The 23,886-nt window shown below is 45.8% G+C and overlaps 1 protein-coding gene across 3 annotated transcripts in view; it reads right to left on the reverse strand.

Moving 5' to 3' along the window:
* The window catches only part of LOC119455580 (atrial natriuretic peptide receptor 1), a 302,037-nt gene that overhangs the window by 228,377 nt on the left and 49,774 nt on the right, over positions 1-23,886 (reverse strand). Inside the window, exon 1 of one of the 3 annotated variants that reach the window (XM_049668881.1) lies at positions 23,783-23,864. The exons of the other annotated variants lie outside the window; for them this stretch is intronic. The gene's annotated coding sequence lies outside the window, so the exon portion shown is untranslated. Of the gene's footprint in view, positions 1-23,782; positions 23,865-23,886 lie in introns of those variants that run through there. 3 annotated transcript variants of the gene reach the window in all.

Genomic DNA, 23,886 nt, shown 5'->3' on the forward strand with positions numbered 1-23,886 from the left:
GTGAAGCTGCGCAAGTGGCATTGCAATAGCTACACCGAAATGTGTGTTATGGGAGGCAGGCTTGTAGCATTATGACTTGCGTGCTCTACCGCCATGTTCTCACTCACTGGGCTCTGCGATTGACGATTGTTGGGTGAGTTGGTAACAGGGCATTATTAAACAGTGCAAGGACACAAGAACACAAGAAACAGCAAGGGGGAAAATTTAACACAAAGCGCTAACTTACAATTGTATAAGTCAATGCTGTGCTGGGCGTGTTTCACAGCTGCTAATTTTTTGTCTTCTAGCAACGTTTAGTCAAATGTTTCATGTAATATTTTCGTCTGGTTGCTTCTTTTATTTTATTTTCTCTGAGCTTTGTAGGTTTGTGCTGTTGTCATGTTGCTGTAATGCAAAAGTTTAGACGCGTCACAACTTCCCATGCATGTTTAGCTACACCGCAATCGCATAGCGATGTGGGGGCGCTTCCATCGCTCTACTCACTTGAAGCAGCATGTCAGGCATATCGCTAAGCTGAAACCTCCAGATACTATTAAATTATTTGTATCACTCTCTGTTTACAAACAGTGGCGAATATTGAGGTAGCCAGCGAACAGACTGCACGAGAAAACAACTCTAAATTTCACCACTCCGTGACGATTTAACGTGTGGGACGTTCACAATGGAGGTGCTGTACAATAAATAAAGATCGTGGCATTAATGAATTGTGGTGGTTTTGTTGCCGAAACGAGTCAAAATAAGCCGTTACCGCTCGGCAAAATGAGGTGCCTGTCCCGCAGAATTGCTCACAGCCACGTGCGCACTTGGTTGCACGCGGCTTCGTATTTCACGCCTCCAGCGAGACCTTCGATTACTCTTGCAAGGCTGACATTCCCGACTACATTTGCTAGACGTTAACTTTCATGTCATTTCATTTACATATTTTCCTTAAAGGCCTGAAGTTCTAAAAAAAAAAAAAGGAGGCATCATTCCATGTGACTGTCACACGTATTGTAATATAATGAACATAACATAAAGTTTTCAAAAGGAGCGAGAAAAGAATTGTACAAGTTGCAAGATTGTATCGGCATAGAGTACCTTTTTTAAGCAAGAACAACTAGCAGAACAACTAGCAGAACACCGAAGATGGTGTGGTGGTAGATGAGACGGGGTGGGGAGGGGGGTTATGTTTCGGAAGTTTAGACAAGAAGGTTCGTTAAATTTTCCTGAAATAATTTACGGCCCGAGCATGGAACTGTTTTCAGAAAGGCCCTTCAGTGGGGGTTATCTCGCCTGCCATAAAATGGATTTTCACTGAAGATGTCCGGGTGAAAATGCATGCCGTAGGACGAGTATGGTTTAAGCAGGAAAATATTCGCAGAGGTGGTTCTAATAGTAAATGTCTGGTGCGCGTGGTAAATTAGAAAAAAAGAAAGGAATAGAGAAAGTAGAGACGAGAGATGACTCCTTGGGAACTGCGCGAAGGACGGGACTGGACTTTACTAGACGAGACAATCGCGAGCGCAGATCCACAAAGAATAACCCCGAGCAGACGCGACCCCTTTACGTAGACAATGTTTGGGCGTCACGTTCACAAATGCCTACGCGTCTGGCATTAGCGATGGCCGACACGGCAGCAGCCTGCGACCGCTGCGATAGCGAGGAAAATATATCCATCACATTCCGTACCACTCTCTATAGTAGCGCGCGCGGAGACGTTCATTGTCCATTGTGCTCAATCAGATGGACTTCGTCCGGAACAGATAATTATGCAGTATCGACGTGACCCAACACCACATCAGAAGGCTGCGCAGGCATTACATGTGCTTTTTTGCGATCCATGGGCCTGTGCCAGCACCACAATTTCTGGAATTATTTTCTTTCTCATCGTCCCGTCCCTGTAACGGAAGCGGAAAAAGAATGGAGCTCTGCCATCCAGAGCTCAGATCTTTCACGACAAACTTGGGCTGTCCAGAGCGCCCACGATGCGGCGGTTAGGCTCGGCCTACCCGTCCCCATGTGGGAGTCCCGCAGCTCTGCCCTAGGGCAGGGCTTCTCAGGACCTAGGGAATAAAGTTCTTTGTTTTGTCTGTCATGGTCCCGTCTTGCTTAAGGCTCGGTCAGACCGGCGACTTGAGGAGGTCGGCGGACAATTAGCGACTGGCGACGAAAAAGCAACTGAAGGCGACTGATGCTCACACCGGCAAGTGCGACCGGTCACTCGCCATCTGCTCACAAATGCATCACCACGTAAAATAAGTATCCGCGTATACAGACGTCCTGTTCCTGCACATCTGATTGGTTGCGCAGTTTTCAGACTGCGGTCACGTGACTGAAAAATCGAGCAGGCAGCGACTGATCCGTAGTGGTCGCTTTTCGAAAAAAGCGCCCATTTGCGACAAACTTGGCCGCGCGACCGCTGTCAGTCGCTGGTGTGAATGAGCCTTTACCCTTTTTATCACGCTCTAGCGTTCGACGAAAGCTCGTTTGTTAAGGTAGCCCGTTAGAATAAGTGACAATAGGAGTTTCTTTTACAAACTCCTATTCATTCCAAATTAGAATGGCGGACAGTGCCAACTGCAGCGCATGTGGCGTTGAGGAAACCACCAGACATCTCTTGTGTGACTGCCCCAGATAGGAAGAAGAGAGGATTGCCCTTCGGACTGCTTTGGGGCACTTAGACGACAGGCCTTTTACGGAGGAGAAGATCTTGGGCCCGTGGCCTCGTGCGTCTGCTATGTGCATGGCTACAAAGGCGCTGCTGCGTTTATTGAGGTGCACTGGCCTGTATGACCACCTGTGACGAAACTCAGCGATGAACACTTGACTGTATAAATGTGCAGGTTGTGAACTTCTCTCTTCCTTCTCTTTCAATCCATTTGCCCCTTTCCCCAGTCTAGGGTAGCCTACCGGGCTCAGCCTGGTTAACCGCCCTGCCTTTCGCTTATGACTTCTCTCTCTCTCTCTCTCTCTCTCTCTCTTTGACAACCGAAAAACCATGGTTAGAATTCACCCCCCCCCCCCTTTTCTGTCTTCCTTGACACCGAAATGCGCATATATGCAGCCTTGTAGTCTCATTGCGCGCTAATAAAGGCTTCGCAATTAAAAGCGACAGAACGAGCTCCCGCATTCACGCCCACTTGAAGTGCGAAGTTAGCCGCATTGACTGCTGCGAATGACATGCGTAATTACGCACGCCGCCCGTAGCCGACCGTAAATAGAAACCATGAACGAAGTCCCTTTTTTTTTTTTCTCGAAAGCAACCCCCCCCCCCCTCACCTCTCCTCCACCTCACCGCAGAGAGCTCTCTCTATATATATAGGAGATGACTGACCGCTCAAGATTGTCGCGATGGCTTTTTTTTTTTCTTTCCTTTTCTCCCTCCGACGATACTTCATGTGTTCCGGAGTCCCGAGCGTTTCCTGAACGATGACCTCGTCAACAACACCCACTCTTCGATCCACGCGCAGTCAGGAACTGCATTTGTTATTATTATTATTATTATTTTGTCTCGCAGCCGCGAAATAAGGACCCCAGCTTAGCATCTGTCGTGTGGTGGGCGATCAGACGAGAAACCGCTGCCTCGAGAGCGCACTTCTATCCGCTTCGGGACTGATGTTCCAGGGAGGAGAGAGAGAGGAGGAAAGAAGTGATATGAAAAAGATGAGGCACGGCCCTGCCCCGTTGGCTAACTCTGCTCTAAGAAAAGGTTGAATGGGGACGGAAACGTGAGAAGGAGAACAGCCCAGAGTAGGCACGCAAACACACGCAATGAAGCGTTCATCGTTCAGTTTAGTTTTGTGAAGGAAACGTTTCCACGTGACTGCTGGTTACCCACTTTCGCAAGGGACGGTAACGTAGTGCAACACCACTGGTTGCCTTTTCTGCATTTTAATGCAGTCTACGTCCTCCGGCTGCATCCATTAGATATTTCGGGGCGCCGAAGGCCCCATCTTCCGTCCCATAGTATTAAACACTTTTCCACCATCACTCTTGACCTGTTTATTTATTATCCTCATCATCATTATTATTTTACTGTTATTTATTATTATTATTATTATTATTATTATTATTATTATTATTATTATTATTATTATTATTATTATTATTATTATTATTATTATTATTTCCGTTACCTAAAGAATAACAGAATTTTTTCCGTTCAGATAAAGCTTCCGAGAATTCACATGCATAGGGAAAATATCACGCTGCGTCTAATACCTATAACTCGCTCAACGTTCAAACAAAACGCGACTTCTTTGACTTCTTTTCTTGTACCCTATTATCTATGCTACAGAGCAACCCCAGACGCTTTTGCAAAAGCCATAAATTCTGACCACTCTAACGATGCCTCGCTTCACGATGGCTCAGGCGCCCCGATCCCACAATCGAATGTAGTTAATGTCGCGAATAACGCATTCTCTTCCATAGTTCACTAACGAACCGAGCAATAACCTTCCTGATTTCCGCCTTTAAACTACCCTTCCATCAATAGTATTACTTTTGATCCCCATGGAATCACACGGGTTATCATTGCGGAAATACATTAAAACACTAAACGCCTTTCTAGTCTTTTCTAGCGAATTTTTTTTAACAGTCGCTTAAACTTGGAGGACACTTAAGCTTCGCTTTAAGAGTGGAACGCGATAGCGTTATCAGGACCCGTTCGCATCACATTTTTCTTTGAGTCGGTTTCACTGCAACAGAGAACGTGGGAAACGCAGCTTACAAAGACCAAGCTTACACCGATCCCCTTAAAGTCAGCTTCACTTTTAAACAGACATTTATTGCTGGGACGACGTTATACCACGGACAATACTGTCGTCTAATATTAAAATGTGAAGGCCCTAGGACCTTTTTTTATTATTTTATGAATTGTTTGCTATTGCCCCGACGCGCGCGCGTGTCCAAAACGCATTAGGCAGGCCAAGTCCTAATTTGACCTGCCAAGGATCTGGATAAGATTTTCGCAAGTAGCATACCCTGAGTGCGCCGTTGTTGGTATGGTAGAAATGCTGGCCTAAGGGGTTTGTGTTTGAGTTTCCTCGTAACAGCATCATGTTTTCTCGTACATTCAAATAACAGTCCGACGCCACCATGTCTGTAGGTTATGGTGAAGTCGTACTTCACCATTTTTCTGACAGATTTCACTGTGAGAAATTCAATTTTGTTCACCAAAACCTTGCATCACATGGAGGGCCTGCTCGGTCAGGGTGGTTCGGGATGATTTTCTCCGCCACGGACGCCGACACCGACGCCAGATTTTATGCGACACGGGGCCCTTAACGTTATCGCGTTAGAACTGTACCATGTACCACTAGACTGGCGGATTAGTAAGGACATTTCAGTTATCAAGCAAGGCCTCAAAATATGTCGAAAGAATTATCGTCCCATCTCAATAACTAGAAGCTGCTCGTAAATTATGTAACGTGTAATCTATTATAATGAGCTAACTTCGTGTCAACTATGACCTTCTTTCATACTAACCAACGTTGCTTCCGTAAAAGCGTCTCTTGAGTCACCCAACACGCTCTCTTTCTAAGCGACATACCGGTTGTTCTCCTTTCCTACGACTTTGAATATAAACCTTTGACAAGGTCCCAACATTCCCATCTATTAGTGAAATATTCCAACTTAACCTACATTAGTCCAACGTATCTTGAATCGGAGAGTTTCCATCAAACTGTCAACACTTCGTTCACGTACATTCATACTCGTCTCCTCTTTGCTCCGTTTTATCTGGCGTACTCCAAGGACGCTTCTTGGGCCCTTCCTCTTCCAAATTTACACAAATGATCTACCACTGAATAGCCGCCTCTAACATGCGTTTGTTCACCGGTTACTGTGCTATCTACAGCCGTATAACAAGTTCTAGCCGATGCTTCCACTCGTTGGAATGATCTCCTGAAGATACAGATGATATCTGGCTTATGACACTGAATGTTAGTCAAACCACGCTATTTAGTTCCACCGGTGTCGTAACTTTTCTTCACCAACATACACCATTAACAAGTGCAGTATAGCATTTCCTGGTTCTTTTAAATATATTAATTGGGGGTGCGCATCTCCCATGATTTCAAATGGTCACTTCGTATCAGCCAATTCTGCTAACCATGGCTACTTACGTCTAACCCCCCTTCCCTTTGCCCCATTTCGATGGAGGCGAAATGCAAAAACGCCCGTGTGCTTGCGTTGTAGTGCACGTTAAAGAACCCCAGGTGGTCAAAATTAATCCCGAGCCCTCCACTACGGCGTGCCTCATAATCAGAACTGGTTTTGGCACGTAAAACCCCAGAAAGAAGAAGAATCCCCCTTCCCTTTGCCCCTGGAAAACTATTCTTATTCCCAAAGCGGAATACGCCTTTGACACTTGCCTATCAAACGATAACAAACACTACAATCTATTCAAAAGAGTCCCTTGGTTTCTCGTATCTAACTACTTTTACCGTATCAGCATCACAGCAACAAAATCCAAGCTTCCTCTACCGTACCGCTATGTTATGGCTTTATAACAAGTTTTTTTTTTTTTATCGATATGACCAGGCAATGCCCTTATCACCCACGTCCGTCGTGCCTCACGCACTGGCCACCCAAACGCCATGGCGCCACCCCACAATCGTACTATATAAAGTTTCAGCAATCCTTTTTTTGTACAGAGGTCAACACACTTCTCTTGAAAGCGTGAACCACGTTCTCAGGACTGCGCTGGCGAATCTGAAGATGACACGTGGCACAAAATCGGCTGTATGTGAGGCTGCCTGACTACATTTACAGTTCCCATTGATTTCTCTCGACCTGGTGGTCGGCTTAAGCTTTGGTGGCTGCTTTTGGCCAGCAGGAGTGTGTTCCAGACAAGTGTGCTGACCTCTGTACTGCTTCTCGAGACTGCAATGACCTTCCAAGCCATATCGCTGACACCACCAACAGCGCCTACTTCAAATCTGCTCTCGATGATGCCGACGCTTCAAGTCATACCTGATGAATTTACTTCCGCCGTTCTTTTTTTTACCACCTGCCCCTCACGTAAAGTCCTCAATAAAGGACCTTTGAGGTATCATCAATACATAAATAAGTGCTGCAGAGCGCACGGCATGGGCGTGGGGTTGCTCCTAGCCAGCGCGAAGAAAGAGGGACTGGCGCGCTTGCGATGGAAGCACGCAGGGCTATCGTCCAGAAGCACACTGTACTCGCCTGGCATGCTTCTTGGGTCACGGCCACCCTGGCGTTGCGGCGCGGCCGTGTTCGGGTCACGCGACATGATATCGGCGAGAGGACAGAATCGACCGGTCGCCTTTCGCTGACAGAACACTAGCCGGACTCTGCGCGCACTGGCGTCGTCGCGGGCACGGAGACACTTGTGAACATCGTATACTCTTGCGCGGCAGGACACTGGCAGCAATGTAAGCAGCACGACGTGCCCATAAGAGCCTGCCGACTCACGCATCAAAGCGAGGTTCCTCGCTCGGCACTATATTCTTCGTTTAAACGACCAGTTAGTCCCTCTGTGAAAGCTAATCGCCTCTCCGTGAGCCATGACAGCCTTGACGTCAGCAGTAATATTCGTTCCAAAAAATATAAATGTGAAATTATGCGTTTTTCCCGACAAGTCTGAACAATTAAACGGAGATAACCTGCACTTCGCCGAGACAACCAAACAAGGCTGAGCAACTCGCAACCTGTGGCTCTGCCCAGGAACGGCGGCTGCTTGAGAGGTATACGCCAATTTACGAATGCATAAAACGGACAGTCATAGGCGTTGCCTCGTCGTGTTCGCTAAGCCACTACTGCAATTTCTACATAAGGAGGGCGGCCTTCACGCTATTGTCTAAACATACATTCAAGCCGCAAGGCAAGCTGCGCGAAAAAAACAAAAACAATTCGCAGACCATTGCCCTGCCGTCTGTGACAAACGAAAAGATATGCGGGCCCCACGCGCTGTGAGAATTGGTTTAAGCGAAGCTTTTATTGGTGTTTACGAAGAACGCTGTTCTTTGTTTAGTGTGCATTTGCTAGTGTAGGAAATGCGATCAAGTTTGGTACATTTCCACCGAGAAACGCCTCGCTCAGCATAAATGACTATAGAACAACAACGGCATGACGAAGCCGGAATGACAACGACTCAATAACGACGATGAAATAACGATGATGACGTGACCACAAAGGCATGACGACAACGGGGTGACATTTAAATCGCTGCGACATAGAGACAGCGATAGAACGACCCCGACGGCATGGCGATTAGTGTATGACGCCGTCGACTCGACGATGACTGCGTAATGACGACGTTATGACAAAGTAGTAACGACGACAGAGTGAAGACTGCGAAAGGGTGACGACGATATGTCAGCGAAACAACTATCGTCGTGGCATGAAGACGATTAAATGATGACAGGATGACGACTAACGGCATGAGACCGACGGCGTATTGACTTTGGAGCCTGCGTCCGCGCTTACGTGTATCACTTGCCGCCACGGGCCGTCTCGGGCTGCGCCATATCCGGTGCTTGTTTCCTCTATGTCCGGTACTGGACAATCGTGTAAGACAGCTAGCAGCCAGCATCCGAAAAAGAAAATGGGGCGAACAGGTAAATAAAGCCAAGCTTTAAAAACCCTGGTGAGCCTGAACTGTGATACCTTGATCGCTTACTACCAGAATTTGTCTTTGTCTCTTTCATAAATCTTTTTTTTTTCTTGAACCGGTCACTGAAACGCGAACTTTTATCACAACCATCGTATTTGTCAGCGCGTATTGATCACCATCATAAGGTCGCCGTTCCTTTTTGCCATACTAACCTGTTTCATGACTCAGTTATACCCACGACTAGCTCAGAATGGAACCACCTTCCCAGTGCCATCGCCAGCATTGAAGATGTACAGTCATTCAAGGCCGCAGTTGTTGACCACTTCACAGAATAACCTGCGCAGCTATTTGTTAATTCAATAAGTTTTGTATTTTACATGTATTATAATGTTGCTAACGCTATTGTCAATCAAGGCCTTTGGTATTGATCTGTTAACCTGTTCTGTTAATCATTGTTCTTTTTCTTGTTCTGTTTTGGTTTTTTCATACATAGCTATGTTGTTGTTTACATTATTGCGCTTGTCTAATCAGAATGTACCCACCCCCTCTGTAATGTCACTTGGGCCCTGAGGGTATTGCAATAAATAAATAAATAAATAAATAAATAAGTTACGCCAGGTTTAACTTTCCTCGGCCATGGTGCTGCTTTCCCCATGGCATCCGGGGTCACCATCGCCGGCCGCTCAACTCGGAAGACAAAAAATAACATTTTGCTGGAAACCACGAAGAACCATGTCGTTGTCGTTGTCGTTGTTAAAGAGCCATCGTGTGGGGACCCTATGGTAAAGACGACGACGACCAATTTCTATCTGCTCACTCCCGAAATCGACGACCCTCGCCTCGCGTCCATCGTAAGCTGAAGTGACCAAACAATTACTCGATGCCACAAACTCAGCAAAAGGAAGCGGTACGGCAATAGCAAGAAAATTCAGGAAGCAACAAAAAGTAATACAAATTCGTGGAGTAGCGAAGAAGCGCCAACTTCGGCAAGCGCCTCCCGGAGAGGCGCGCCCAAACACAGGCTTAGTAATTAACATTCTCGACTGATGACAAAGAGGGCACAGCCAGACTACAGCGCGTCACGCCGCCGGCGGGCTTATCGACCCGCAGTGCAAACAAGGCGTCGCGCCCGGGTACGAAGAGCTCGACCGGCCGTAAAACGTCGACCGTGCGTGGTTCAATGGTTCTACCACCGTTCACGTGCCGGCGGCACTAACAGTCGCGTTCACAAATGCGCCTCCACTAAGAACTGTGGCTCCACTCCATCCAGTGTGGGACAGCGTCAGAGCTAGTTTGAAGTGGCTACTGCGATTACTAGCGCTTCCCGGATGTTCATGGAACGTGGATGTGATTGAGAGACGCGACTCCCTTTTCAGTACTGTGCAATAGTCACCTGAGAGTGCTCGTTTACAAAATTTCAGTTCAACAATCACAGAGGAGTATTAGCGAAGCTAACTGTGTAGCTTTAGGGACAATAACAAGAACATTAAATCAGCTTAGACCGATAAAAAAAATTCATTCAGAACTTTATTACCGTTATTGTCGTGGTAATCGGTTGATTATTAGAAGATATAATGAAGGTCAAAATTCTGTTATTTGAATTTCACGCCAAAATCTCGGTGCCGATACGTTAGTGTGATGACATGAATTTCAAAAGTACTTTTTCATATTTAGGCCCTTACGGCCCAGTAAATGTTCTCTAAACTTGCTAACTTCACTCTCTGGCTCCTTCAGAAGACAATTATTGTATGTTTACTGATAAAAATAAATTATCCGGACCCTAGCAGGCTCCCCAAAATCAATTACCTCACTGCGAGCTGGTAAGGGCATTTCGATACGGAGTCGCTACCTTGTTCATTTTTGTGTTTCCTGGCTTACCAAAACCTCCTCTCATAGTAAGAATGGCCTTTTTGTTACTGTGGAAGGGCAGCTCAAAATATTTTTGCCGTTAGTGCCGCCTTGAAAATTGAGTAAAGTCACTACCCTTCATATTTGAATTATGAATAATGATTTCCAACAGCAAGGAGACAGAACTTTGAGTCTGCGATGTGTAATGAGTATAGGCGGCCCAATATCAACTTTGTTGAATATGAATGGAATATGAATAGTTAGTATCGAAGATCGCATCGAACGTCGAATAGTCCAACGCAGACGCATCCATTTAGAGCAGTAATATTTATTTCTGCATGACCAGGTACCGCATCTCTACTGACACGCGCAAGATGATAGCTAGTTATAAGGGACAAAAGACCACTTGCAAGCACAAGTTCACTAAATGTCATTAAAAAAACTGCACAAATAGCCTCTCAGCAACTTCAGAGCCTGGTGGCAAACGAGCGTTCCAAGAAGAAATGGCTGCTGCATGAATAGGTTTCGCAAAGAACGCTCAATAAATGGTTGCAGAAGAAAAAGATCACAAGTTATGGAAAAAGAAAAAATGTATATGCTGCTGACGGACTTGCGTAGACGCATCCAAAATGGTCCATTGCAAAGAATACATAAGAGGCTTTAGCATGAAAGATAAGTTGTCGACGTCATCGGCGTTTTGCCCGCGTTAGCTCAAAATGCGTGCGGCGTTGGTGACTGTTGCTGGAGCCTCTGATATAAATAGGCACTTGGTGCCGCAGCTAAACGTCGCCTCCCTTCCCTCCCCCACGGCCTCTCGCGCGTATGAAGAAGGCGCGTTTGCTCTACGTACATGGTGATTGTAAAGGAGAAAAGAGACGCCTACTTCAGGAGGCCTTAAGCGAGCACGGCGCCGAACGCGCGTTTGTTCTCCGCCGTGCGTTCACTCCCCGTGAAAGACGCGCCCCTCGCGCCCTTTCACTCGCACATACAGCGTTCGGCGCGCGGCGACGATTTCATCTCCGAATGACGTCATACGGAACCTCACGGCGACGGCGACGGCGACGCCGACGGCAGAAATCTGCTTTTGAGTGTCCATATAATTGCTATCGCAATAAAATAGGCACTTGGTGCTGCAGCTAAACGTCGCCTCCCTTCCCTGCCCCTCCCCCACAGCCTTTCCCGCGTCGGAAGAAGGTACGTTTACTCTACATATATGGTGATTGTAGAGGAGGAAAGAGACGCCTACTTCTGCAGCCCTTAAGGGAGCACAGCGCAGAACGCGCGTTTGTTCTCCGCCGTGCGTTCACTCCCCGTGAAAGCGCGCGTCCCTCGCGCCCTTTCACTCGCACATACAGCGTTCGGCGGCGCGCGGCGACGATTTCATCTCCATTGACGTCATACGGAACCTCACGGCGACGGCGACGGCGACGGCGATGGCGACGCCGACGGCAGAAATCTGCTTTTGAGTGTCCATATAATTGCTATCGCAATAAAATGTAAGTGAAACAACAGTGCAGGTTTACGCCGAGTTTGATGGCGCACGTCTCCAAACTGGTGTCATTCTGGAAATGCATTCCAAGTGGATACGCCTTGCAATCTCACCGGCTACAATTCGCAAACCGCAATATGTGTCGTAAAGTAATTATTTATGAAGTTAATTAGGGACCATTTTTTTTAATTCGTTGAATATATGTTTCGATTTCTCTTGTGAGTAATATCCGCCTCTCTTAATAACCCAGCTCAAGGAATAGATCTATGGTTTCTGCGACAGGCCTGTGCGTCGAACTTGTCAAAACTTATATTTATGCGACCGACAAAAAATATCAGCAGAATTCAGAGTAAAGAAACGTCAAAACCCAGTGTAGTCGCAGACAACGAAGGCTTTATGGACCGCGCACTCACGTCAGGCATCAGGACACGTGTGCACGGCCCATATCTCCGCATGGGCCACATTGTGATATGTTCGGCAGTGGGGAGAGATCTTTCCAAGGCCAAGCTAAACTAATAGGTGAGAAGGCGAACACTAACCACGTCCACGCTGGCCGGCACAGGTGCTGCGTATTTAAGATTTCCGATTTAAAGCAAAAGGAGTGGAAATGGCTTGAACTTAAACATCACCTTAGCACTATCACTCCTGCTCTCACCCTGCCGCCCTTATAACACATCTGACGTGGGCATATTACGATTTCAGCTGATTGTGGTTTTAACCGTGACAGCTATTGTCAGTTACTCAAGGGATCGCGCCCGTTTGTCGACGCTTCGATGGGCAACAGATGGGTTGCCGTAAATGAGCAAGAGAGAGAGAAATAAATAAATAAAAGCTCAGATAATTCTAGGGGTGCGCGAATAGTGATTTTTGAGACCTAATCGAATACGAATCGAATAGTGCCAAAAGCGAATCGAATCGGATATTGAATATCGAATAGTTTTCGAGTAATTAAAAGCCGTTATCACAACTAGCGTAAAACGATGTTAACATGCTAACATTCTTAAAGCTAGCAAGTTTGTGTCATTACGTAGTACGTTATGAAGCGTTGCGTTGATTAGGAGCAAACAAATAGTTTCTTCGCATGCACAGGACTCTTCGGAGAGTGCGAATGATCGCTGTATAGTCGAACCTGGATATATCGAATCTGAAGGGTATCACTAAAAGTTCGATATATAGGTAATTCGACATATAAAATAAAAATATTATGAACAAAAATTTTCGAGGGGATTTTACAGCTGTTCGTTATATACAATAATTTGTTATATGTGGGTTCGATATATCCGGGTTCGACTGTATACCATGTAAAGTATGGCTACCTAAAAGCGGCGTACGTAGTCTGCTCCAATACCTATCATGTTTTATGTCTATACTCTGCCGCGCAGGGTTGAAAATTTACCGTACTCTTGCTCAAACTTTGTCTAATTGGGCGCAGTTGACGTATTGAAAAAGTATTCGAAAAATACTCCCATTTACAAACAGTGCAGTATTCGATTCGAAGACCGAATCGAATAGGACACTGTTCGATTCGTTATTCAAAATTTTTGAATATTCGCCCACCCCTGGATAATTCCTATACTAGCTAGGAACAAACGTATGGGCGGCATTCAGGCTACTGTTATCGCATCGCGTTTATTAATGAAATATTAGTTTGTGTGCTCTGACAGTGCATTTAACAGCACATATACAGCATAACGAGTGAGTGGCCGCGCATTTTCACAAGACTAATCGGAATGTAATCATCATTTTGTAGGAATATGCGTACCATTATGTGCATTTATTCAACGGCACATAGCATTCCCGAACCATGGGTGAAATTGTGAAATGCATTGCACATTCAACAAAGCGAACCTATTTGTGCGTTTCCTGGCTGAAAATAACGTCTAAACAAGACAACGTTTTAGTTGGGGTGTGCGGAAATTTGAAATGTGGAACACAAATCGAATATCTCCGGTTATTCGATTCGCACTTTACTCGAGAATTAACTATTCGAAGTTGTCGAATATTTGTTTCGTTCGAATACTCAAGGATAACAACAGCTTTCAATGCGATTAGCATTCTTTGGATACTTCGAGCGCTGTTCGGTCTGCCGGTGCCTAACCTCTTTCACGGCGCTCTTCAATTGCTGCGAGCGCATTCCTCGGGTGCATGCTTAACTTATCAAAGCGAGAACACCCGCTTTGTTATAGCTGAGAATAGACGCCTGTGAAATCGCACCGTAGTTCATTCGAAGTCAGATATGCTGAACCCTAATTATACAGTGGCAGCGGGGCCAAACTGGCTCCGGTTTGGAGGCCGGCCTGTTTGGTAAAGGTTTCTTTGCGGCGTCCGAATGTGTGTACAAACTGTGGTCTGTGGTGACGCATACGTGTCTTAATGCGGTTAGCATTCTTCACCTACTTAACATTCTTCGCCATTTCTCCCGGTCAGTTCACCCCTGGGAGACCCAGCAGCCGAGGACAAACAGTTGTGTTACCCCGCCGAGGGGCCTTAAAGGTCCTAGGCTCAATTTCCAGGATCCCTTTTTCCCCAGACACAGCTGGACCACGCACGGCTAAGCACCCCCTGTTCTCGGGTCCCCCGTTGTAGTTTCGCAACACAACAAACGCCTGCAGAGCACAGACGCCCCTGCAGGGATGGACCTACCAGTTATTTCTGCTAAAGTGCGTGCAGAGCAACCTAAAATCCCGCACGCCGATGCCTGTGGCGTCAACGTTGCTCAATAAAAACATCGTCCGTATTGATTGAACCGTTTCAGCACTAAAGGGCAAATTGCATGAGCAAGCGCCGGAATCGACATAGCGAACGCATCATTGGCGAACGCGGATAGCCAAGGTCGAAGGAAATGCTTTGCGAGTTCGGCCGTTCAAGAGTAATTGAATTCTTGGGTCTTACGTGCCAAAAACACGATTTGAATCTGAGGCACGCCGTAGTGGGGGACTCCGGATAAATTTGACCACCGGGGGGATCTTTAACGCGTTTTAAAGGAAAGTTGAAACTTCATTTGCGCCCGTTCTATCGTTCTCGCAAAAAGAAAGAAAAAAAAATGAGATCGGTTATATTAGTAAAAATCTGCGCGATGCTAATGCGCATGCGAGGTGTAATTGAACGCTGCACACATAGTTTAAAGATAGTTTTACTGCATGGATGAGGAAAGGTTGCGTACACAGAAGGATATCGTTAGTGTGCAGTCTCCCACGCCAGCTGTCGCCGATATTTCGGCCTCTCAGAAAAAAAAAAGAAGGAAACATGTCTATATAAAAGTCGGTTGGGGCTGGATGAGCCCGACTTCCTACTCGACGCAATCGTACCCTGTTGCCGGCTCAGTGAGCTTCCAAAGCTCAGTCGAAGCTTTGGAGTATCAGGCTCTCTGTAGTCAACCTCTCCTCTTATAATCAATATTCCCGTCTCCCTCACAAAAAGGGCGCAAGGCCGTATAGCAATGTTTTGCGCAACATGTAGTTGCAGATACCTTCTCGATATTCTTTTTTATGTATTGTCTTCCTTATTTCCTAACAAAAGAGGGAACCAAGAAAGTAAACGTCTGCTCTTGAGGCCCAAACACTTCACTTTTTACGCTGAGAAAACGCGATATGTCTTTCAAAAAAAGTTTTAAAGTATTGCTTTACTTTTACTTACTAAGCTTACAACACACAGGTCTCTTGTTTTCATGCACCACATGAGAATCTACAGTATATGGAAGTTGGCGACGGAGGGAAAGACAGTGAGGTTGAAAAAAAGGCTTCACTGCAGACATGTGTCTTGTTCACTCAGCTACAGGCGATGCGAGAAGTGTGTTCTCGCTTGGTGAGGACACTTGAACTAAAAGTCTCTGGGCACTGCTTGACAATTCTTGAACACCACCCAGGGCTCTAGGTCGACTCTGTCCTTGCTTCTCGCGCGAAACCCGCGGTCGGCTCTCGATGCACTCAGAGTTGCGTTCCCGCGCCCGGGCCACCGATGGAGCAGTCCTTGAAAAAGGGGCCTCAAGATTTTGTCGCCAATTGAAACTTTCGCTGCGGGCGTCATTCCTCTCGGCTAACACAAATATTTCTCCTAGAGAAATTCAATTTCAGGAGAGAGACTGAAGACAGCCTTCCAGGAGCGGATGATAGAAGAGTAGAGGTACATTCATTGATGTGAAAACATTCCACTGGTTACATTCTGTCGAAGTGCGCTTATTTCAGGAAGATCCGTGGTTTCAATTTCGTATCTTTTCATTTGGTTTAGTGCCTGTTTGTTGCTCCTTGATTTTTTTTTGTAATTTAGGTACTGAACACTGCAGTCGCCATAGTACGGGGCAGGAGCGAACTTTGGGCCGTTCTTCCATACATTTATCTTTATTTTTTCCGCATCTTTTGTATCTCTCTCTTTGAGTTCTTCAAGGAAGATCAAGTCGAGTGAGTGCTACTGCGTGTCTACAAACGAAGAAACAAAAATGTTATAAGACAAGCTTGGTCGACAACTCGCACTAAAATAAGAAAAAAAAATATGAGGCGAGACAATCTGCCGAACACAGCCATGTTATGGGGTAACAAACAACAACAAACTGTGCCGGAATCCCTGTGCCGGAATCCACGGACGAAATACGGGACCTCGGCGAGACAGGAGACAAAGTAAATGCGCTGCACAAAAAGTAAAAAAAAAAAAAAGGCAACGCAAACCAGTTCGTTCGAATTCTCCGTTTTATATCTTAGCGCGTCTTGCGTGTCAAAGTAAAATGTTTCGTTCTCCCTTTCGTCCTTGGGTTTCCGGCAACTATACCGGTTGGCAGAAAAATGAAGCGGAGCCGAAGAGACTGTGGCGAGCATCATTCACAAACAGAACACTACCGCGGAGATTTATGTTTTCTGATGACGCGTCGACTGAGAGGAGGGGGGGGGGGGGGAAGGGGGGGGGGAGAGGGTTACGCCGCAATTCGCGATCCCCTCTCGGCCGGCCTCCACTTTTCCTGATTGAACCCAGAACTCAACACTTCTGGTGCGGGAGAGCCGGGAAGCTGCCTCATGAATCACGCGCCAGAAACTGCCATAGCCGGAGGATTGCTTTCGCGCTCAGGTTGACCGCGGGGTTTAAGGACCAGGACAATTAACGCACCCCGCTGCCCGTCTGATCCGGATTTCCGATGAAGCAGATGGATGATATTTTCGTCATGGTATCGTAAACGTGATCCTTCTTCTAAAGTGTTGACGAAAACGTTCAATGATATCAGCCGTAAGCACACCGATTACAATCCTTCTCGGTCTATACAATTTTGATGAAAACGTTCAGTGTTTCGCAGATTCATTTTATCGGCGCCGCTAAAATATTCGATAGAATGAAACAGAACTGATACATGGGAAGGGGTTCTGTGGGGTTTACTCAGTGGGCAGCCCGCTAAGCACAGTAGCAATGGTTTGGGGAACTAGAAAGGCATCTGTGTTGTAGTTAAAAATAATTTGTGGTATAGTGAAAAAAAAAAAGCATTGCATTGCTTGTGGTCGTCTATTGAATACTGACGAAAAAAAAATGCGCAGCGAGATGAAACACATTTCCTTCTCCATTCCGCCCTGTGAAAGTGGTGCCGACGTTACACAAGCGCCACCACCACGTCGCACCGTCAAGATCAATGTCTTGTCCACGACCTCGTTCGCGCCCTTCCCGTTGGTGCTTCGAGGCTGCGGTGCACGTTAGCGGCGTCGATATACGCGTGCGCATAACCCACGTTCACGACGTGAACGTCATTGTAATTTTTAACCATCTTGCCCAGGAGCCATACTCTGTAACGCTTCGGTTTTCGAAGAATTCGGTTTGGCGGTGGCGTCACATTGGGGCGGTCTGTTGACGTAATGAAAACGAGTGGAAGGACAGAGACCAATTGGCGCGAAGTTTTTTTTTTTTCTTTTTTTTTTTTGGCAGTGAACGTCGCAAACCGAGTAAAAATATAGCAATTTACGAGCGCTTCTTGATAAATAAAAGTAATTTGTTCATGGTATTGATGGGGTTAATATTTTTCATTATGAAACTTCTGTGAGTTGTACTGGAGGTGAGTGACTTAACGAATTTTGTTTACTTCGGTTGACCCATTTATGCCGCTAGGTGGGACGTCGTACGCTAACTTCGCGTTGCGGCCAAAATACACACTCAAGTTCCTCGCACAGTCGGAGCGCTGTCTCTTTTGAGAGTCTGAATTGCCACCCGAATCCCTCGTCTGTCATCTCAAAGGCGTCTTGTCGACGTCGAGGTCATCACTTTCTATCACGGAGGCTCGCTAAAAGCACGATAACAGGCGCCACTGGCACCGCACACGCCGTCATTTTGCTCCGGGTGCCGCGATGTCGCCCATGCACATGGCACGCACAGGCTCTGCACACGGCACACCGCGCTTCGGATCAGACCGAAGCAGCGTGCGCTGCTTCGCTTCGTAGCAGACGACAAATTCGGTTTCCGCGTGATTGACATGTGCGTGACGTCATCAAAAAATGCGTTCGCGCCCTGAGGCGATGGCGTCACCCAGGCGGCGACCAATCGCTGCACGCAAACCGAATTCTTCGAAAACCGAAGCGTTACAGAATACGGCCCCAGATGTCGATTACGGTCGCAGCGCACTCTGCGCGACCGATGCAACGGACAGCGCGCACACTCATCAAGGACATATACATCGTGTGCACACGTTCGTCACGCGCACGAGCAGGTGTGCAGGAGTGCAGCATATGTACTCATTCTAGCAGACCCTCCGCCTGGTACAAGTGCGTTATTGAATTAATTCAATTTCTCAAAGTAAACTGCGTCACAAATTTTGTAAAGTATGACTTACAACCTGCAGACATGACAGCATCGTATTGTAATTTGAACTTACGATAAAACCTTATTCTGTTAGGCGGGAAGTCAAAATTGCAAAATCGGAGACAAAATTTTTTCTTTCTCGACGCGACGGTGTATATACACGCACGGACGCAGAAGATTTGCCGGGATAGCCATATGTAGAGTCCCTAGATATTCTGAGAAAAAAATATCTAGGGACTTTAGCCATGTACAGCTTCGCTGTAAAAGACATTGGCCAGCAATTTTCCACTTACGCATGCAACCACTCACGCAAGCTCCACTCCAGACAATTAATCTATTCCAATCTGATTTTTAGATGGAACCATTTTCTTTTACAGCGAAGCTGTATATGGCTACCCCGGCAAATTTTCTGCGTCCCTCCTTCCCCTCTCTCTCCTCTCTCGGCTCTCCTGCTCCCCTCCCTCAGCGTAGGGTAGCTAACCATACGCATTTCTGGTTAACGTCCCTGCCGTCTACTGTTCTTTTCTTCTCTTACTGCTCTAAGAATGTGCTGCCGAGGCGACATCGGCACTTCTATTATCCCTGTAGATTTCTACACATTTACACCACGCGACAACAGTTCTCGTAATGGATAGGGGCTTCACAGACGATATGCATGGACGCGGTAGCAGAAGTAAACGTGAGTGGCAGAATGCGTTACTTTCACGTGATAGGCAATCGTCATTGCCGTTCTACACGGTTCCCCTACAGGGTTTAATTAAGACCGAATCAATGCTATAGACGTAGATGTTTGGGTGTAAAGCGACCTCCTGCTTAACTGGACACGACGGCCATCTCTCTGTAGCGCTGATACCCGGCGCTCGTGAGCGTCAATACGATCGCACAGAGCAAGAAATTAGAAACACGATCCACGGTCGCAGCAAAAAAAAAAAAGAAAAAAAAAACAAAAAAAAAACAGTAACGCGATCCCTGGGGCAATTGCCGACGCGATCACGTGGCGCCCCATATATCGTTCAAGAGCAGTGGCTACAGCTCGCCTTGGCTAAATCGGGTATGTCAGAAGCGTCAGATGTCTTCCATTTTCTCAAAAGCTATACGCAATCGTGTTGCGTCTTCTTTCGTTCAATTATAGGTCGCGTATGCAGACACCCATGTTCAGAGATATTGAACTATGGTTGCCATGTGGGCTTGTTGATGCGTCATACTGTAATATTAGTGCGGCGTAGAAGAGCAAATGACCGTGCTAGCCTAGCCGTAGTGCCGTGTATGTGTTCGTGTGCTGTTATCGTGACCTTGCTTTGTTTGCGCTATAAACTGTAGTATCCCAAGATTAGCGATTTTGGTCCCTATCTTATTCAAGTGCACAAGCTTGCGAACGCATGTCATAGAAATGTTCATTATAACCTCTGTTCGAATTCGAAGCTCAGGTATTAGGAAGTAATGCGGGTAATGCGCAAACAATGATCAATGATCAAATTTGATTGATATTTGTCAATGATCAAATATCATTGTTCGCCAATGATCACTGGCAAACAATGATCGTACGCGATTGCACAGGACAGTGTACGACTGCATGTACGAAGCAAGCTTAAGCGAGATCACTGGTTGCGTAAGGAATTGACCAGTCCTGTAGCTCCACCAAAACGAGCGATTAGCGCAAGGTTACTTCACAAGACTTCACAATGCTGCTTGGCTTCGACTGAGATTTTTCTTGATGCTACGGTTTTTGGCAACCGTTTATGTTGTAGCGTTCTATTCGTTAACCTCCTAAGACCTCTTGTACAATACATTGGACATTTCTTTCTACATTTTTTTTTTCGCTCGGAAGTGAGTAGGCAAAATATTCATTCTGGCTATGAAGTACGGTGCATGTGTAACTGTAAAAAAGTTGTTTACTCAAATTCTTGTCATCTGCTTTCGGGAAATCTGACACTCAATTTATATAGACCTAGGAATCGTCCCAGATGACCGAAAGCAACCCTGAGGTGTGTTTTGATACAACCAAGGAGTTTGTAAAACAATTTTTTAACCTCCTTGGATATCACTGAGATAGCGTGAAAATACCGGACGTGGCAGCAACATGACAATGGCCTACACGTCGTTCCATCCTCATCTACGCGTTTAAGCAATGAAAATGCAGTAACTTTTTACAATAGCATACATGACGGGATGATGGAGATAGTTTTTTTTTTTTTTTTTCATGTACATGGAGACGCAGCTTTTGGCATCTAACCTTGGCATATAAATTTTCGAAATTGTTTCAAGTTCACAACATAACAGTAGACAATGCAAACCACCTTGAAGATCGATTATTTCCCATATAGTTGTGTTCGGGTCTCAGGATGATAAAGCAAAGTATTACATTTTGTGTTAACTTTAGTTTGATATATCTGCTGCTTGTGTAATTCACTCATGGTGACGACTACTAATCGCAAACTTGTTCCCCTACGAGGGTTCTTGCATAGATTAATTGGGCTTCCTGCATAATACTTTTGAAGCCAACTGTTAGACCCTACAGATTCCCTGTGATGCTCCTGCCCTTGAAGAAAATAAATAAATAGATTAATATCTGAAACAATTAGTTGTAGGTGACCACTAGCATTGCTGATCAGGATGCCATTTCTCATCGTCAGATATCAATAATTCTGCAAACAGCAAGTCATTTAGGCATTCTCCGCCCATCCTTGCCCGTAACCTTTCAGAATATAAAATTATGAATACAAAACTCCGACACGAGATACAATTGGTGAAGCCTAATTCTACGTGTAAGCAGCCATTCCATCATGTTCTTCCTATCACTGCTGTCCTTTTTATTGCTCAACCAGAAGCACAATAATTTATATTTGACGAATATTTCTAGGGAGATCAAGCCAAAAAGAAAAAAAAAGGGGGGGGGGGGGGCTGTTACGTGAACGGGCATAAGGGACACGAATGCCAGTTCTCTCTTTAACAAATCAGAATGCGCGTGACGCATGCCTACAAAGTTTTTAATTCCAACGGATTTAGTATTTGAACTTACATTAGCCGTAGCGGCCGCGATAAGGATTATACAAAGCTTCACTATAGCCGTACCAAAAATAAGGTACTATCCTGCCCAGCCGCGTGAGAGAAATAGTACACGCCTGTATGCACATTGCCCCACGGCAAGGATTTGCTAGTCGGCTAGGTGCGTATGATCTTCGACAACCGGAAGTACTAAACCAACATGACAGAATGTTGCTACACTTCACTGTCCAGCGCAAGCTGCCCCCATTGTAAGCGCTGAAGTTACACCAAAGCCAACACGCTTACACGCCAACAGCTTCCCAAACAGTGGCCGCTGCGTGGCTACCGATAAGTCGCTCGGCGTGGAGCTCTTCTTGGCTGACGACCTGGAGACCCATAATACGTGCTCATGCGTCGTAACTTTCAGGCGGCCTCCGCCACCCGTACGGGGGGAGGGGGTGGAGGGGTGTGGGGCTGATGGGAGGGGGGAGTTGCTTTGAAACTCTTAATACCAGAGAACTCCACTACCATCCTTCCTTCCGCTATGAAAAAAAATGATTATAACAAACAGGATAATAAATGGGGTGGAACTAGCAGACCATATTATAGCTGAGATCGAGATGCTGTAAGGTGATAGGTAATTTGGTTTTCTCTGGCAAAGAATCCGAGCCGACTATAAGAGCACCAAGAACAAGTTTTCGGGTGCTGAAATAAGTGGAGAATATCAAGGTACCAGACGGGTCATCTAATTTTAAAAACTTGCGCCTAGTTAAATTTTGCATAATAATGCTGTTGTCTGCAGATACTTGAAGATAATGACAGGACAAGGGGCGCAGCAGGCAAATGCGTCGTCACGAGTATATGTGTATCGACAATAAATTACCGTGACTGCGACTCAAACGAGGAAATTGGAACCTTCGTAAGCAAATTTTGTCAATGTTACACGCAGCTCCATCCAGAGTGCTCTATGGCCAATTTTAATCTCTCTAGTAGTCGCATGATAAAATGCATGCTGCTAAACAGCGCAGTGAAATGGCACACAAGAACAAGGAGAGGAGACACAAATCGCTACACTGCCACTCAGGCTTATTGAAAAAAACATGAAGCTCAAGTATGCGCGGAGCGCGATATCGAACCGCAGAAAACCATAAGTGAAAAATAATTATAGCGGAGCCGTAAATGAAATTAATAACTGTTTCAGCAACAATATAGAAGCCTGGCTGACGCACGTATCGCCACAACAATGTATGATGTACGCTTCGGCCATCTCCCTAGTGGATAGAGTCAAGTTCATGCAAGAGTGCTTGCGGAATTCGATAATTATTCTTCTGGGTGATTTTAACCATGTTGATGCAAACTGCGAAACAATGCATCATTCATCGCCAGCCTCAGACACACTAATTGGCTTGATGCTAATCTTTAACCTTCAACAAGTAGTATTACAAGTGACGCCGCGCACACAGGGCTCTAAACAAAAACTCTCAACCTTATCTGTCTTAGCCAACACTTTCCTTTGAGTTCTATTCAAACTGGTGTCATTCAATAAATATTCGACCTAGGCATCTCAATGACCTCTGTGCGTCTCAGCAGCACGGTATGAGGCAGAGTCAAATTTACACCACAATAAATTTTAGCAGGGCAAATGACACTGGCGTGCTCGCGCAAGTGTCTCACGACTTTCATATAGCTTTCCGCAGTTGGCGTCTGATTCACCTACTGATATGAATAATTTGTGGCTGAAGTTTAAATCGATTGTGTTTTACTGCACTAATATGTATATCCCACTAAAGAAAATTTAAAAAACGGCAAATGACTAATCCATGGATCACACGAGAGGTTATCCAGTTCAAGCGCCGAGTAAATAGGTTAGGAAGGCATTAAAGAAAAATCCAGAACAGTCAAGAGCGTCTAAACTAACATGCGCAACAGATTTCCGGAATGAAACCAAACTGGCAAAGGGCCATTAATTTAACGTAACCAATCCCAACCTCCTTACGAACAATCCTCGTAGCCTCTGGAAGCATTTCGGTGCGAACATGACAACAAAGTCACAATTATCTTCAAAAGACTAACAATGGAAGGCTTAAGTACTACAACAATTATTTTCAGTCAGTGTTTACAGCAGACAGTGAACTCACATCGGTAGTTGATTCGCACCAAGCTGTCAGTATCGATGACTTGAACATAACAGACGCTGGAATCTTGAATCTGTTGCCCAATCTTAATACTATAAAAAAACAAG

Source organism: Dermacentor silvarum, chromosome 6 (genome assembly GCF_013339745.2).
Source record: "Dermacentor silvarum isolate Dsil-2018 chromosome 6, BIME_Dsil_1.4, whole genome shotgun sequence".
In the NCBI taxonomy this organism is placed as follows: Eukaryota; Metazoa; Arthropoda; class Arachnida; order Ixodida; family Ixodidae; genus Dermacentor; species Dermacentor silvarum.